General features: G+C 51.9%; 1 protein-coding gene across 1 annotated transcript in view; it reads right to left on the bottom strand.

Moving 5' to 3' along the window:
* VSNL1 (visinin like 1) overlaps positions 1-16,182 on the bottom strand; it is an 88,864-nt gene extending 72,682 nt beyond the window's left edge. The window contains exon 1 of the mRNA XM_043988893.1: positions 15,935-16,182. The gene's annotated coding sequence lies outside the window, so the exon portion shown is untranslated. The remainder of the gene's footprint in view (positions 1-15,934) is intronic.
* Between the last annotated feature and the right edge of the window lie 311 nt (positions 16,183-16,493).

Genomic DNA, 16,493 nt, shown 5'->3' with positions numbered 1-16,493 from the left:
AGCATGGGGCTTGGCACAGAATGAAGTCGTCTTTGCTCGCGCCTCCTATGCCTCACGGTGTAACACCACCAACGACAACTTTGTGAAATGCCCAGAAAATCGATGTTGATAAAGCAATACGGCCTTTGTGTGCCTCACCTGCTCTGGAGCCTCTGGAGCTCACATGGGTCTGATCAGCCACGGTCAGACACACGGTACCTCGACCCCGACATAGGGTTGTCGCTTTGGTCCTCTCTGAGAAGAAAGGACAAATCACCCATCAATTTCTGAGCTACAGGGAGCAGAGAAGTCTTGGAATAGAGGGAGGGAGGGAGAGGGAGGATGAGAGGCACCTCCCATCCTCCCCAGGGTCCCTTCGGTCACTGAGTCACCCCGGGGCTGTGGATGCTCTCACTGAGCTGCGCCGGCAGAGCTCAGAACCCAATGCTCCCATTCGTACAAAAAGAGATTATTTCATCCATCCGGGCATATACATAGATTTTCTATGTGATGTCCATCTCTTTTATGCATCAGACGGAAAAGAAAAGTGCGTTCTCTCAGAGTCTGTTCTATCTGACCCACATTTAAAGAGAGGGAAACAGATTAAGGACAACAGCAATAGCTCCCAACAATCCTAAGAGGTAGGAGCCATTATTACCCCCATTTTACAGAGGCAAAAACTGAGGCTGAGAGGATGAAGCAATTTGCTCAGAGACACAGCAAGGAAGTGCTGGAGGCTGGATTCCAACCCAGGTTTTCTTGGCTCCAAATACAACGCTCTATCCCAGGCTGTTCCTCTCAACCACTGGAGTAGGAGATGGGTAAGAAAAACCGATCACAGTCTGCACTTAGCTAAAGTCTTATCAGAAGCACCTTTGGGAGAGGTTCTGGCTGACGGTTGCTGCTGGTAATCAGAGAATTCGCTCTCAATGAAGAAATTTCCAACTTACATTTATAGCAAGTGTGAAACAAAAGGTGAAATGATTTGATAGCAAGGAAAGGACAAAAGTAGAAAGTTTTCAGTGATGGTCTTGAGATTATTTTTTTACCCAAAGGAAACAGGAGTGGACACACCCTTTTTTATTAGGACCTGCTCAAGGGTCCTGACTTCTCAGGGAATAAGGACAAGCCTGGAGTCAGGAAGACTCATTTTCCTGAGCTCAAATGGAGTCTCAGACACTTACTAGGTGTGACACTGGGAAAGTCACTTCTCCTGGTCTACCTCAATTTCTTCATCTGTAAAATGAGCTGGAGAAGGAGATGGTAAACAACTCCAGTATTTTTGCCAAGAAAACCACAAACGGGGTCACAAAGAGTCAGACATAACTGAACAACAACCTAATTCTAATCTGTGAGGTCAAGGGAACTCTTCTAAAGTGAATCTTTAATTTTTGTTAATACAATCATTCTCGGTGATGCTCTAGGTTTCCTTAGCAGGCAATACCAGTGCTTTCAAACCCATTTTACAGATGAGGAAATTGAGGTTCAAAAACAACTAACAGTCTGGTCCAGGGTCACATCAATAGTGAAATGTCCAAGACAAGTATTCAGTTCTAGGCTTCTGAATCCAAGTCCATGACTCTTTCTACCACAGCCCATTGTCTCAAAGAGGGGTCTTGAATTCCAGAGAATGATCACCACAACTCATACTTCTATGCCCTTTAAGGTTTGTTTACCAAGCACTGTCTTCACAACAACTCTGATGGTACATAATGGAAAGTGTCATTCTCACTTTACAGAGAAGCAAACTACGGCTCAGGCAGGTCTTACCCATAGTCACCCAGCTAGTACATCAATAAGGGGTCATGGACCCCTGTGATAGTCTGCTGAAAACTACAGAGCTTTTCTGAGAAGAATGGTTTCATAAAAATTCATAATTGGAGGGGAAAGATTAAATTTCCATAGAAGTTAGTGAAACTAAAGATGTAATTTCTTACCCAGCCATCCATCCACCTATCTCTCTCTTCCCATCCATCCATCCATCCATCCATCCATCCATCCATCCATCCATTCACCCACTCACCCACCCATAGACCCTTGAGATTTAGGACCCCTGACCTAAGGGAATTCAGAAATCATCTACCCAAACCTCTACAACCTCCTCAAGAAGTGATCAGCCAGTCAGTTGGACTTGAACAGCTCCATTCACATGCAGTTCACTCCCTCCTGAGGCAGCCTCTTCTACTTCACACATACAGATAGCCAGATAATCAGTGGATGCAAAAATAGCTCTAGTTGTGGGGTTTACAAAACAAAAACAAAGGCCCTGAGCATCTCCCTCCCCTTCTCAGGGCTCAGTCTCCTCCTTTGTCAAATGAGGGTGTGGGATCTGAAGATGTCTCAGGCCTTACGGCCTTAGATGAGTCTATGACAAACCCAGGGAGGAGGGAGTGAATGACTCTCCCTTCCTCCTACATCCAAGAATGGAAAGCAGATTAGTCATAAAGTGGGCTGGGCCCAGGAGAGGAAGGTGCTGGTAAAGGAGAGGCAGAAGAAATAATTGGCTTGCTCAGGAAAGAGGCCTCATGGTCTCAGCAGAGCCTGGAGGGCAATGCCCCTGAAGGACCACTGTATGGGGACACTGCAAATTATGATCTCCTTCCCTCACTAGACAAGGCTAAACTCTCTAAATACCTCACTTTTCAAATGAAAACCAGAAAACATAACATTGTATTCAACAAGCTCAAAAATGGGAACCAGTGACCCTAAAGCCCCAGGTCCAACTCATGGCTGTTTAGGAATATGGGGGGAGAGAAGGGAGGAGACAGGCAGGGGATAATGGAGAACCCGAGGGGGACCAGGGGAAAGTACCCAGTAAATGCCGAATTCCTTGAAGACAAGGACTGTTATTTTTCATGCTAGTCTTGTCCCTCGCTGTCCGGCACATAGTAAGAGCCTAATAGATGTTTGTTGCTGTCAGGATTGGGTGCCTCAGTCTTCCTCATCTGTACAATGTGGCACCTTTGAGATCACATCACCCACCTCCCTCACTTTGGGAGTCCTGAAAGCAGCAAGAAGGGGCCCTCGGAAGTCTCTTATTCCAGGCTCACCGCTCCACAGGTGACGGACTCGTCCCAGGAAGGAAGAGCAGGGCCGTGACTTAAAGCTCAGTGGCCCGACTCTAGCCATGGCCCCCTCTCACCACCAAACCCCGCTGCCTTCCAGAAGAGCCCAGCTTGCTGTCCTGGTGCTGTGGGGGCCCTGGGCGCATCTCATCCCCTCTCCGGGCCCTGGGTATCCTTACATCCTGGATGCATCACGCAGAGCTGCTCGGAAGCCGGGATGGAGGCATCTCTCAGTGAATCATCCCATACGTGCTATATAAAGGTCGGTAAGAGAACGGGGTGTGTTGGGGGGAGAAACACAGGAAGCAGGGCTGGTGGCCAGGTTCACAGACAACACCCCACTTTTCACTGCCCAAGCGTGGGGCAGGAAAGGGCAGGGGACCCCGTTTACAATCCCAGCATCTTGGAGATGGAAAGGGTGACATTTGGGATCCGGGCTACTTCAAGGAAGTCATTTCATTTCCCTGGGCCTCAGTTTCCTCCTCTGTAAAATAGGAAAGTTAGACTCCATGACTTTGAAGGCCCCTTTCAATTCTGAATCTGTGAATCCTAGGTGACAGAGGACATCCAGGCCCCCCTCCTTCAGCCTTCCACCCAAAACTTCATCATCTGACTTACGAAAGTGTCCTCACTGCTCTGCTGAGGAGTGATAGGCCTCCAGGACCCTTCAGGCTTTCCAGTGAGCTGGGGAGGGGGCCCTGGGCTCCCCTTCAGGATGCCTGCCTCAAAAGAAGAGGGCCCAGGCTCCCTGGGCCAGTATGGATGTGGGGATATGATGGGAAGGACCACCTCAAGAGCAGCCTTGTCCAGTCTCCCCCCAATCACTAATGCCTTCCTTCTACCAGGGTGGGGCAGTGGGCAGGGGCAATGGACTGGGAGAAAGGAGACTCTGAGTTCATCTCTCCGCCTCTGACACTTAGGAGCTATGTGACTGCCCAGCCTGAGTAGGTTCATCTGTGAAATGGGGATAATCATAGCCTCATCTCCCTCACTGGGTTTTGCAAACTTTACAGCCCTGAGTAACAGCAGAACCTTTTCCAGAAGCATTTGGACTCAGAAGACAGGCACTGGAATCTCACCTCCTAGCACATCTCCCCTGGGCTAGGGCAGCAGCCTGCTCCCTGGCCTCCCTGACTCCCTAGCTTAGAGGCCCGTGCATTCTCCACACATCATTATTCCTAGAGCACAAGGCTTACCCTGTCACTTCCCAGCTCAAGAGACTTTCTACTGCCCCAAAGATAGGAGATCGGTTCCTTTCCTGGCCATCTGGCTCCAGCCGACCTTCCCAGGCTGCTGACACATCGCTCCCCCAGCAGATACTCTATCTTCCAGCTGAGCCACTCTATGTTTATTCTTCATCTACACCATCTCATCTCCCCCATGATGGGAATGCCTTTTGTCCTCATCTCCACACCTGCAAATCCCCGTCTCCAGCATAAGCCCATTCCCCATGTCAGACTTTTCCTGATGTCCCTCATTGCTGGCGCCTCTGGAAGTCACTTTGTATTTACTTCTATACTGCTTTTCCAAGAGGTGGCAAACCCTTGAGGTAGGAACAGTGTCACAGTCCCTGCCAGTCTGGAGATCCCCCAGGGAAGGGGGACAAGGACACACACTCCAGACAGCCAGGGACACATGTAGGCAGTCGCTGGGAATCAAAAGCCTTGGCAGCAGAGAAGAGAGCTGATTGTGGATTTCAGGCAGTCCAGAGGGGCAGCCCTCCTAGCAGAGACACAGCCTGAGGGGAAGCAGCAGGAAGCCTCATGGGGAGAGAAAGGTCGCTGAGGCTCAGGAGCAACAGAAACTGTGTCTGTATATTCCCTACCTGCTTGCTTCACTGGGTGTGGACTCTGAGTTTGTACACACTCTTCCTACAGACACTGTGGTTATTCATGGACCTTGGGCCCCAGGTTTATGGAGGGAAGGCTTTATGACCTCAAGTCTCACTGCCTTCTCTTAGCCAATGCCAGCATTTGGAGCAAAACGTGTTTATGGAAGTAATCCAGCGAGCTGTAGTTTTAGGAGCCCGGACCCCCAAACTACATCTTAAATGGGGAGTTTCCCCTCTGCCAGTCACAGGTTTTCAGGTTGCGTCTCCAAAGGGCACACCCAGAGCATGGCATGTCAGAACTGAGGGGGACCTTTCTGCTCCCAGCTCTTGCTCTTATAGGTCATGATTGCTAACGATTGCTGGCATTTATAGAGAATGTTAAGGTCTATTACATGCTTTATGAACCTCACAACTACTGGGGGGAGGTAGGTGCTATTACCCCTCTTTTTCAGATGGAGAAAATGAGGCAAAGTCATACATTTAGTAAGGGTGTGAGGCTGAGTAGGGACTCAGATCCTCCTGGCTTCAGGCCCAGGGCACCACCTCCCTACCTATCTACCTGCATTTTACAGATGAGGAACAGGGAGTTGAAGGGAGTCCAAGATTACATGTGAGAGAGGGACTGAGGTAGCATTGCAATCCATGCCTTCTTCCTCCTGAGCCACTATTGCTCCTGGCTAAAAGCCTTCAAATAGGAAGAGGTGCAGGGATAGTCTTGAAGGAATTGAAGCCACAAGACCAGCCTCTTCCATTCACTGGCTGTACTGAACATGACCGGGCTGTGTCCTAGTCTGCCACGGTGGGACCAGATTGTACAACATGGGGACGGCACAACTGGAAGGGGCCACTGAGTCCAATCCTCTCATTTTGCAGAGGAGCAAATTGAGGCTCAGAGGGAGGCCCTATGAAGCTCTGACCTTCTGTGCTTCTCTCTGAAGGGTCATCATATGAAAGAAGGATTCTGCTTATTTTAGTCTGCCCCGAATGGCTGAACTAGGAGCAATGGGACTCGGGGTGGGGGGTGGGGGTGGAATGAGCAACAGGAAGGAGAGTTGTGAGGAGAAAGATTTTGACTGGGTACAGATGGAACAATTTCCTTAAACCTTGAACAGTCAAAAGTGTTACCAGCTGCCTCGGACGGTAGTGAGCTTCTCATCCCTCCAGGTCTTAACCTAGAAAATGAACTGGCGATCACAAAGAGCTAACATGGCCTCATCAAGAACAGGTCACACCAGTCTAACCATATTTTTCATTTTGAACAGGATTAGTGAACTGGGCAGATCAGGGAATTTCTGCAGATCCAGTTTGTCCAGGTTTTATTTAGCAAAGGACTTGCCACAGGCTTTCCTGTCATTGTTCTGGAGAAGATGGAGAGAGTTTGATGTGGTAGAGGTGGAGCCCTACTCGAAGTGTGCAGTGATGGTTCATTCATCTCAACTTGGAAGCACATTTCCAGCCAAGCACCCCAGAGTTCTGTGCTTGGCTCCATTCCTGGGACAATGGTACAGACGCCATCTTTATCAAATCTGCAGATGATGCCAACCAGGGAGGGAGAACTAGCATCTGAAAGGATCTGAGAGGCCAGAGCTGAGGCTGAATCTCACGAGATGAAATTCAACAAGGAAAAGCAAAAGCATTTTAAATTTGGAATTAAAAAAAAAAACATGTTGCATATACAAATATGGGGAGGAGACAAATACAGATAGATAGTAGTTCCAAAAATGATCTGGGGGTTCGAGTGGACCACTACTAATTCAATCTGTGCCAACACTATATTGAGGCCACCCAGGAAGCTCCTGCTTCAAGCAGACACTTAAGGTTTCCAAGTCCTGGGCGTGGGAGTTTCACAGCAATCCTGTGGCCAATTTCAATGAGGAAATCAAGCCCAGCCCCTTGTGTACGGCCATAGAGGACAGGCATAACTTTCAGGAACAAGGAGGGAGAGTCCCTGGGCACTCTGCCCTGGCCCGACCACACATGGGATGTGTGCATTCACTGCTGGGCCCCCTGTTCTGGGCTCTGGGGGTGAGCTGGAGAATGTCCACATGAGGAAGGCCAGGGGATGATTCACCGAGGGTGTTCAGTTGGGGAAGAGAAGACCCTGGGGGATGTGAAAGGGGAGGGGTCAGCCTAACTTTATTTGGCCCCGCAGGGGAGAACAAATGGAAATGGCAACAATTTGCAGAAGTTACTATAGGCTCACTAACTTCCTTAGTGGGGGCTGTTTCCCAGAGGGGAATGGGCTGTCTCCCCCTCAGTGGGGGGCTTCAAGGGCAGATCAGGTCCGATACGGGGATTCTGCACTAGAGTGCCAGTGACATCCCTCTCTTCTGACTCTGGGATTCTGGGACTCCCCCTCAGGGATTCAGGCTCCCAGCACATCTTGGGGGCCATATGCCACCCTCACTGTGCCCCTGCCCAGCTGAGAGGGCTACCGAGAGAATGATGTTTGGATGTGTCCTTTGTTTCCATCTTGCCTACTGTAGATGGACTGTAAGACCCTTGAAGGGAGGTGGGTCTCCCCACTGCTGAGAACAGGGTCTGGCCAATTAAGGCAGGCACTTCCTGGTCTGTTAGGATCCCAAGTAGCTGCCGGTGCTCCCTCACTCCAGGATTTCTTATCTGATGTCAACACTGAGCAGCTGGCCCTTTGGAAGCCCTCCCTCGGGCTTAAACTCCCCTGGGACTACCCTCCAGAACAGGTGTGAGCCCCCAGGCATGGAGGCAGGGAGGATAATTTGCACTCTGGAAGGATTCCCCAGGAGCATTTGAATGGCCATTAGGGTATGGGATTGAAGGCTAAAAATTCCATTTGCAAACAGATTTCTGGAATGCAGCCTCTGGGAAAGGCCAGAGAGACCAGAGAGTAGCCAAGAAGAGAAGTGGGCACTGGAGGTGCCAGGCTCTCCTGACTATTATGGGATCACAGAAATCGAGAGGGAAGATCCCCTCCCCAGCCCTAAGGTCATCTGGTCCAACCCCTTCATTTAACTAATCAGGAAACTGAGTGGTGGTGGGGAGGTCAAGTGACTAGAGGCTGCCAAGCCCAAACCCTTTCTAACCTAAATTTCATCCTCAGGGCATCCCTTCAAGGCCCATCCCAAGAGCCATCCCCCATCCTGGAACCTCCCCTGATCAGTGGACAGCAACCATCTCTCCAAGTTTTCCCGTGACACGCATACATTTAAAATAATAACTGATACTCATAAGACACGCTTATAAGGCTCGCAAAATCCTTTATCACATACATTCTCCCATTTGGTCTTGACAAGGACTCCGCCAAAGGAGGTGCTAATTCTATCTCCGTCTTAGAAATAGGGACTTTGAGGTTATAGAACCAACTGAAAGGAGACATCTCAAAGGCAGGGATCTAGACTAGGCATGACCTGTTCTATCTATCCACAAGCATCTACTGCTCTGAGCTGTAAGGGTACAAAGACAACAGAGGAAACAGGCCTCCCTCATGGAGATTCCACTCTAAGGAAGGCGGCCAAAGTGCCTGTGGCAGCATAAAAGGAGGGGACACAGTGAACACAAGGGAATCCGAGAGAATCAAGAAAGGCTCCATGGAGGAGGAAGGGAGCTGGCCAGGGTTCTGTTCTGTGATTTTATTAGGAAGACAGCTTGGGGTTGGGGAGAAGACAATGGGGCAAGGACTCCAAAGGGCTCTGTGTTGTCTGGCTCATATGCCCACTCTGAAGTGGATTTGCTGGGTGACCAGGAGTGAGTCCCTTCTCCTTGCTGAACCTCACTTTTCTTTTCTGCAAAATGGGCATAATTCTTGTGCTCCCTGTCCTGGGTTGCTGTATGAAGAGGGTTTGGGAAATGCGAAAGCCTTAGAGAAATGGCAGCTGTCATCCTCCTCTCCACAATCCTCTTCAGAATGTCCTGTTCCCTAACCTCAGAACATGGGCAGGGGCTCCTAAGTCTGAGCTCTTGTTCTCTGCTTTGTCTTCACCCCAGCCTACTGATGGCTGCCATGCCAGGAAGTCCTGGTGTGGGTCAGGTCTTGGGGCTCCTGGGTGAGGTCTGGGCAGTGCATGGAAGGCCTCAGGCTCTCAATCAATGACTCCTCTTCGGAGGGGTGCATTATTGTCAAAGAGCCTAGAATTTCTCTTGAGTATGTCTACAGACACCTGGTTATTAGTGCCAAGCTTCACTGAAGAGTCTTTGGCAATTTGCTATTCCTTCCCTGGCTCATTCATTACGAGAGTTTCTGCAGCATCCACGGGATCTTTCCATTTATATAATTCTCAATGAGTTCTGTGCAGGCTCAAGGCAAGGAGATGTTTCTCTTCTGATTCACGTGAGGGAATGGCCGTTATCTTTAGAAACAAACTGTAAAGCATCGAGGATGGCCTTGAGGTTGTCACAGTGTGGGCACTTTCCAATCCTCACCTTGGCTCTGAACACAGTTACCTATGGGTGGGGGAGAACAGGCCAGCTGATGCCAAAGGAAGAGCCCTGGGCCTTGAGGGTGACTCCCAGCTCTGCTGTTTTTCATGTGGGTGCCTGTGGGCAAGTCTCTTTCCTTCTCTAGGGCTTCTTTCCCATCTCTAAAAGTGTTGGGGCTGGACTAGATAACCTGGGCTGGGTGATGTCCCTTGAGGCTGGTACAGAACCTCTGGGGCCAGATGACCGGCTTAAATCATGCTTCCACTACTTATCACTTTGGGCAGGGCATTGAATCTCTTTGGGCCTCAGTTTCTTCATCTGTAAAAGGAAGAGGTTGGGCTGGATAGTTTCTAAGGTTTTTTTCCCCATTCTAGATCTAAGATCCCAAGTGAAAACAGAAGCTGGTGTTTTCCTATGACTGGCTTAGTGACATCAATGCTTATAAAAATATAAATGACGTGTATGTCTTTATTTGCTAAGAAGAGGGAAGGAGGAGAAGCTTTTATAACTGGATTAAAATGAATGCCTCTATACAGATATTAGAAACTGAACATTACTAACATTTAATCCCCCAAATAGCTTTCCCCCCATCTTTGATCAAGAGCCCAGAGATGCACCAGAGAAGGGGGATCTTAGAGTATCTAGGGGGAGAAACCATCGTGTCTCTTTGTGTCTCTGTCTGTCTCTGATTCTGCTATCTCTTTCCCAGGGCAGACAAAAAGTTGCGAGAATCGATCAACACAATAGAAGAACATGCGACCTGGCGGAGCCCGGATCCCTACTAAGTGACTTACTGGCTTCATGACCTTGGATAGTTCCTCAACTTCCCTGAGCCTGTTTCCTCATTTGCTGAATAGGGATCAACTACAGCTCTTGGCCCAGCAGCCTGAGCCTGTAGCTGAAAGAGAGGAATGTGAGTAAGTCCTCTCCAGCCTGAGCATCCTGTCCCTGTCATCCATGCCCCTCCTGACTGCTTCCTCTTGGAGTCCCACCTTCCCCCCAGTTTCACGTCAGGTGCCCTGTTGACCTGCTGTTGAAGTCTTTCCTGGCTCTAGGGATGTCACCACTCTCTCGACCCTCCTCAATCATCTTCCCGAATGCTGCCCCTTCCATAGAAAGGCAGCTCTGTGAGGGTCAGGATGGCTTCTCTGGGGTTTTTGTAGCCTCAGTTTATCACAGATAGCCAGGCCCACAGCAGGTGCTTAATAAATGCATGTTTGGTTGATGGTGCAGCTTTAAAATTCACAAAGCACCTCCGGCAGGCCAGTCCTCTGTGGTCTTTACAAGACTCAATGAATATTTAATGGAGCTCCTACTCAGTGCAGGGTCCAGGGCTAGTCCTGGGCCATGGGGGAGGGGGAGGGAGAGGGCTGGAGGCATAAAGACAAGTGAGCAAGAAGGATGGCCTCTACCCACAGGGACTGCAGGTTCTTATTAAAGAGGATTAAGGAAAGGCATTTTCCTTCGGAAACTGTATTATTTTACTAATGATCTCCTGCCAGTTAACTGCTAGAGCGCCAGGAAGATCAATGACTTACTATTTATACTCGGGCAAGGTTAACCCTTGACTAGCTTCCCTGAAGGAAGCTCTCATTTATCACCATTCTGCATGTTTGCACTGGCTAGCACCTTTGCCAGAGGGAGGGATCAAAGAGCTTAGAGCTGGAAGGGACCTTCAGAGGTCATTTAGTCTATTCCTCTCCATACCCCCAGTTTTACTGGTGAGGAAACTGGCCTAGGGAGGGGAGATGACTTGGCCAAGGTAACAGAACCAGCTGGGAAGAAGCAGTGGTCCTGCACTCTGGGTCCATTCCAATCTTGGGTGACTGAGATTTTACTTCTTTGGCAAGGATACCATCGAGTTTCCTGTTTGTCTCCTTCCAGGTATCTGGGATGGGGGAGGAAACAGAGAAGCCTTTAGGAAAAGGAGGTCTTCTTGTAGCCAATCACTGCAGGAGGGCAGCGGGCTAGAGGCTTGTCAGGATCCCTGGGTGGTCTTCTAGGAAGGCCTCCCCAAGGGAAGCTGGAGCTGACTATTCAGGCCCCCTCCAGCATCCTCGACTCCTCCCAAAGTAGTCTCCCTCCACCAGAAGCACCCAGTCATTCTCTCCATACACAGGAGGCCAGAATGTGTATAACGGATGAGATATGCAGCAGGGAATAGAAATGGGTGGTTGGCAGCTGGTGAGAAGGGTCCCTAACTTTCCTTCCAGGGGCTCTTTCCCCACAACAGCCTCCTTTGCATGGGCTCACTGATTCCAGAGCATCTAGGTAAGACCAACAGAGCAGGAGGGTGCAGGATTCCAGGGGAAAAGATGTAGACTTGTCCGAATTCCTTCAAGTCCTAATATGGGAGTGGGGGAGGGAAGGGGGGGATCTGTTTACAAATTGCTGCCTGTGTTGAGTTGGGAAACTTGACTGTTACCATCTCTCTGGCTTCATCAAAGACTGAGGACTCTATTTTTGCACTCACATGCTCAGTTTAGAAGGAAACAAACATTCCCTCCCCCCTTCCCCCCAGCCTCTAGAGATTAATTGCATTTTCTTAATGGGATGCATGGAGGGGGGAAGGTAACTAGCAGAGAGATGGGGAGAAGTGGGGGAAGGTTGGAGAGATACAGAAAAGGGGAGGGGAAGGAGAGAGGGAAGAGAAGAAAGGGAGGAAGTAGGGGGAGGAAAGAGGAGGAAGCAACAGAGAAGTGTCAATTAAGAAGAAAAGGGGAAGGGTGAAGAAGAAGGGGGAAAAGAGGAAGGGGGAGAGATACAGAGAGATAATAGTAATAATAGCTACAATTTACCTAGAACTTTAACTTTTAAAAAACTCTTTAGAGAGAGAGACAGAGAGAGACACACAGAGAGAGAATGTTGTTTTTGAAGCCAATGAACTTGTGTGCAAATCCTGGCTCTGCTTAGGTAAGATGTTTAACTTTGATGCATCTCAGTTGACCTCTTGGTAAAGGAGATGTGGGAGGGCCTTTGACCCCACCCCCCATGTTCTAAATGCTTCTATCCCTGGGAAACTGTATTGTCCCTGAAGGGATAAACACAATGTCCTTCCTTACCCCAAAGTAATGCTCCGCCTCCCTCTCCCCTCTCTTTTCCTCTCCCCTCCCTCTCCCTCTCCGACCTCCTTTTCCTCCTCTCTCTTCCTCGTCCTTCACCTCCCCTCCCCACCTCTCTGTGGGGAGGGGGTAGTCAGGCAGCCAGTTTACTGAGGCTGCCTTTGGCAGGATGCTGGTTCGGCTGCATCACTCCTGCATCTCTGCAGGTGAGCCCACCCTATCTGGGTGATTCACCAGCCTTGCAGGCAGGACATACTATCTCCCCTCACTGCGGGGCAGAGAGAGGTAGGGAAAGGGACTATTGGTTCTGCCCTGCAGGTTGCTTTGAATTTTTCTTTTCTCTCAGAAAATCCCCAGCAAATAGAATGTGATTAGCTTGGGACTGGGATCAGGTATTAGTGAGATGGGTTGGGTGAAGGTAGGGGGAAGCTGCCATGGAGAAGAACGGTTCTTGTAAGAGTTCAAGACCACAGGATCTGGGTCACAAACAGAGTCAGCAAGGGATCTCTAAGACTAGCTAGTCAAGGGATTTGAATTGCCTTGCCCCAAATCACGAAGGTGAATGAGGTGAGATTTAATTCCTCCCCTGTACCATGCTGAAGGCCTTAAAGATAATTTGGTCCTTTCCCCTTGCTGTATGGAAACGCAGCAGAATCTGGATTCGAACTCAGCTCCCCTGATTCCAAATGCTCTGTTTTCTTTGGCTTGTTTGTTTGTTTTTTTTTTTCACCTTCTTTCCCCTGCCTCCCAGTCCCACCCCTGGCTCTTTTGTATTTATATATATATATATATATTTTGGTGGGGCAATGAGAGTTACCCCCTGGCTCTTTTGGACAGAAAACCTGTCTGGAGGACAGCAAGAGTTTAGGATGGGAGATGGACAGAGACTAATCTCGCTTGATGTCTTTAGAGAACTAAGAATTCATATTGAATATCTAAATTCTGAATTCCAATCAAACAGGAAATGCAAGACCTGACATCTTGAAGACAGGCCCTTAGAGAGAATCTAGGCAAGGGGTTCTTAACCTTTCCATGTCCTGGACCACCCTCTGGCAACCCAGGGAAGCCTCAGCCATGTTTGAAATGCATAGAATAAAACGCATAACATGACAAAGGAAACCCACTACATTTCAAGTTATTTCTTTATTTCTTTAAAAGGTTCCTGGAGCCCAGGTCAAGACTATTTGTTCTATCCCACCCTCCTCTTGAACAGAAGATACAGTGCTCCACAGAGCCAGAGTTCTTCCCCAGCCCTAACACTTAAGTGAATGCCTGGGCTTTAAGCACCACATTCCCCCCCCCCCCATCTCTGTCCTCCCATCCTCTCACTTATTCCACTCGGGGATGCTTATTACTTGGCATTGTCCTCCTCTGCCCATGACGTGGTTCTAGTGGTGACCATGGAAGCCCCCTTGCCCACAGGCTGCCCTGCTTCATCCCCATCCTGCTGCCTGGGGAGAAGGAGAAAGGCCCACACTTAGCATGAGTAACCTTTGTTTCTCAGAAAGGGGTTTGCTGAGTTGGAGGGGACCCATTGAAATACATTCGGGGGGCAGATCCTTTGAGGGCTATGGAGGGAGGAACAAGATGGGCAAGTGCCTGGAGGTGCCCCAAAGATCCAGCTAAGGCTCCAAAGCGCTCTGAGAATAGGATCCGAGATGACGGGGCTGAAAGGAACCTCCAGAGCCATGGCGCTCACTCGGGTCAGGTACAAAGTGCTTTGCAAATGTAAGCTAGTGTTATATAACACCCCCCCCCCCCCAATTTGGGCAAGTTTCCTCCTCCCGCTCTCTTCCCCCAGTGTAAAATGGGGGGAAGGGGAATGGGAGATGCTGCCTCTAAGGTCCCTGGCAGCGCTCAGTGCTGGAATGGCGCCGTCCTCTTAGGCACACGAGCACAGGCACACACGTGCGTGTACACACACACACACACACACACACACACACACACACACGCACATACACACAGCCGTTCCTAGCACCTTCTCCCAAAAGCTCCCTGGAAGCCGCCTTCAGTCCCGGGGCACAGGGGGGAGTGGAATTAGCCCAGGGAGCACGGGGCAGACCCCGGCGGCCTCGGACTGCACGAAGGGTAGGGCCAGCCAGGTAGCCAGGTAGCCGGGCAGCCAGGTAAGAAGGTTAAGCAGTAAAATGCCAGGTTCCCAATCGCATTCACTACCTTCCCTTTCCCCTGGGGATCTGTCTCAACTTGACTCAATCCTCTTCAACAAGCAAACCCTCTCTTCTTCTTCTTCTTCCCTTTACTTCCCCCTCCCCAGGATCTGCGTTTTCTCCCCTGGGCCACAAGAGCCACCGCGATGGTGGCTTTTAAGCCCAGAAGGACAGGACTGCCGCCAGCCATCCTCCAGGTAACTCGTCCATGCAGCGAGAGCAATCTCAGCCCATCATCTGCGGGCGCCTGCACCAAGCTCCCCCCTCCCCCTACCTAACGTCTCTCCGCCTGGTCCGCTTTCAGCAGGAGGACTCCCATCCCGGCTGCCTTTGACCTTGCGAGAAAGGGCTGCTCTCGCTGGGCACCACGGAACCTCCCCAGCTCCCGAGCCCAAATGACCTTGGCTCCTCTGGCAGCCCATCCCCCTGCGCAGCTAGGTGTCGGGCGGGAGCCGGGGAAGCGCATTTCGGGAGGCAAGCCCACAACAACAAGGCGGGCGGGAGGCGAGCCCACTACGCTCCACCGGGCGGGCAGGTAACCCCTCGGGCTCTCCGAGGCGTTTGCCTCTGCGGCTGCTCCTCCATCTCCCTCCGAGCCCCTGAGCCTCTGCGACCCCAGCGCGGCATACTGCTCCTGACAAAGCCACACAGCAGACCCTCAGGCATCACGCGCGCGAGCCACCAGCGCCCAGAAAATCCCCGCGCGACAACCCCCAGCAGTCACCTCGCAGGGCTGGCGAGGGATGAGGAGCCAGAGTCGGATCCCGGCTCCCTCCTGGGCGATCCCTGACGCCCAGCCCCTGAATCTGCTCCTCCTCCCCCCCCCCCCCACCCCGCCGCTGCCTGGCCCGTTCCGGGTGGCTTGACAGACCCCGGGGCCAGCGACCCAGCTACCAGCACGCGGGCAAACACCGGACTGCAAACCACCAAGCCGTCCGTCCCATCGAGGGCTCGTTAGTTCTCGCAGCCCCCGGGAAACTTGCCCGATCCCTAATTGGGGGATCCAACGTGCGGAAGAAATGGGTCTATTTATAAATCGGCTACAAAGGCATCCTGAGATCTCGCCTATGACACCCCCTTCCCTAAAAAAGGCAGCCCCCCCTTTCCCTTCCCAATTGTTTGAGGTCCCTCCCTGCCTCCTCGTCGTCTTCGCTTGGCTCCCAGGCGGACCCTGCAATAACACCCCCCTCTTCATCCCCAGGCGGGCTTTCCTGCCGATCCCCCAGCCCCCAGCCCCGGGCGGATGGGGCGGACAGCCTCACACCCCCCGTCCCCTCCCCAGGCTGGGCTGGCCGCGCTGCGCAGAGTCGCACATGCAGAAGCGCACCCGGGAGGAGGAGGAGGAGGAGGAGGAGGAGGAGGAGGAGGAGGAGGAGGAGAAGGAGGGAGGAAGGAGGCAAGGAGGAAGACTAGCTGGCGCTGGGCACTTACCGGTCGGAGCGCTGGGCACGCACGGACTGCCACTCGGTGCAAATCAAAGCACTCCGCAGCTCGGGGCTCAGGGGCTTGGAGTGGTGTCTGCTATTCGGGGGATGCTGCGTGCGTCCGCCCGCCCGTCTGTCCGTACGCCGGTCCCGCCGCCGGTCCGTCCGTCCCGGGCTCGGCTCGCTCGCTTTCTGCAGCAGCAGCAGCAGCGGCAGCCGCTTAGTCCTCTTCAGCGCGCGCCTCCCGGACCCCGCCGCCACCGCCGCAGCACGCGCCCGCGCCCGCGCCCGCGATCCCGATCGCGCTCCGGCTCGAGCTCGCGCTCGGTCTCTGCAGCGGCTCGGCTCCGAGATCCCACTGACAGTCTGGGTTGGGCTCAGTGCGCAGGCGCGCTAGCGCCAGCCCCCAGCCCCCAGCCTCCGCCCCCGCCTTCTCCCGCCCCCGCCCCCTCTGCAGAGCGCACCTGCGCACGCGAAGCGGGAAGAGGCCGCCGGCGCTCCTGCCGCGCCTCACCCTCGTGACCCAGCCCGGTCCGCCGAGGAAGCGGAGCATGCGCCGCGGCCCC

This window comes from Dromiciops gliroides, chromosome 2, assembly GCF_019393635.1.
Source record: "Dromiciops gliroides isolate mDroGli1 chromosome 2, mDroGli1.pri, whole genome shotgun sequence".
In the NCBI taxonomy this organism is placed as follows: Eukaryota; Metazoa; Chordata; class Mammalia; order Microbiotheria; family Microbiotheriidae; genus Dromiciops; species Dromiciops gliroides.
This window is presented reverse-complemented; position numbering and strand designations above follow the sequence as displayed.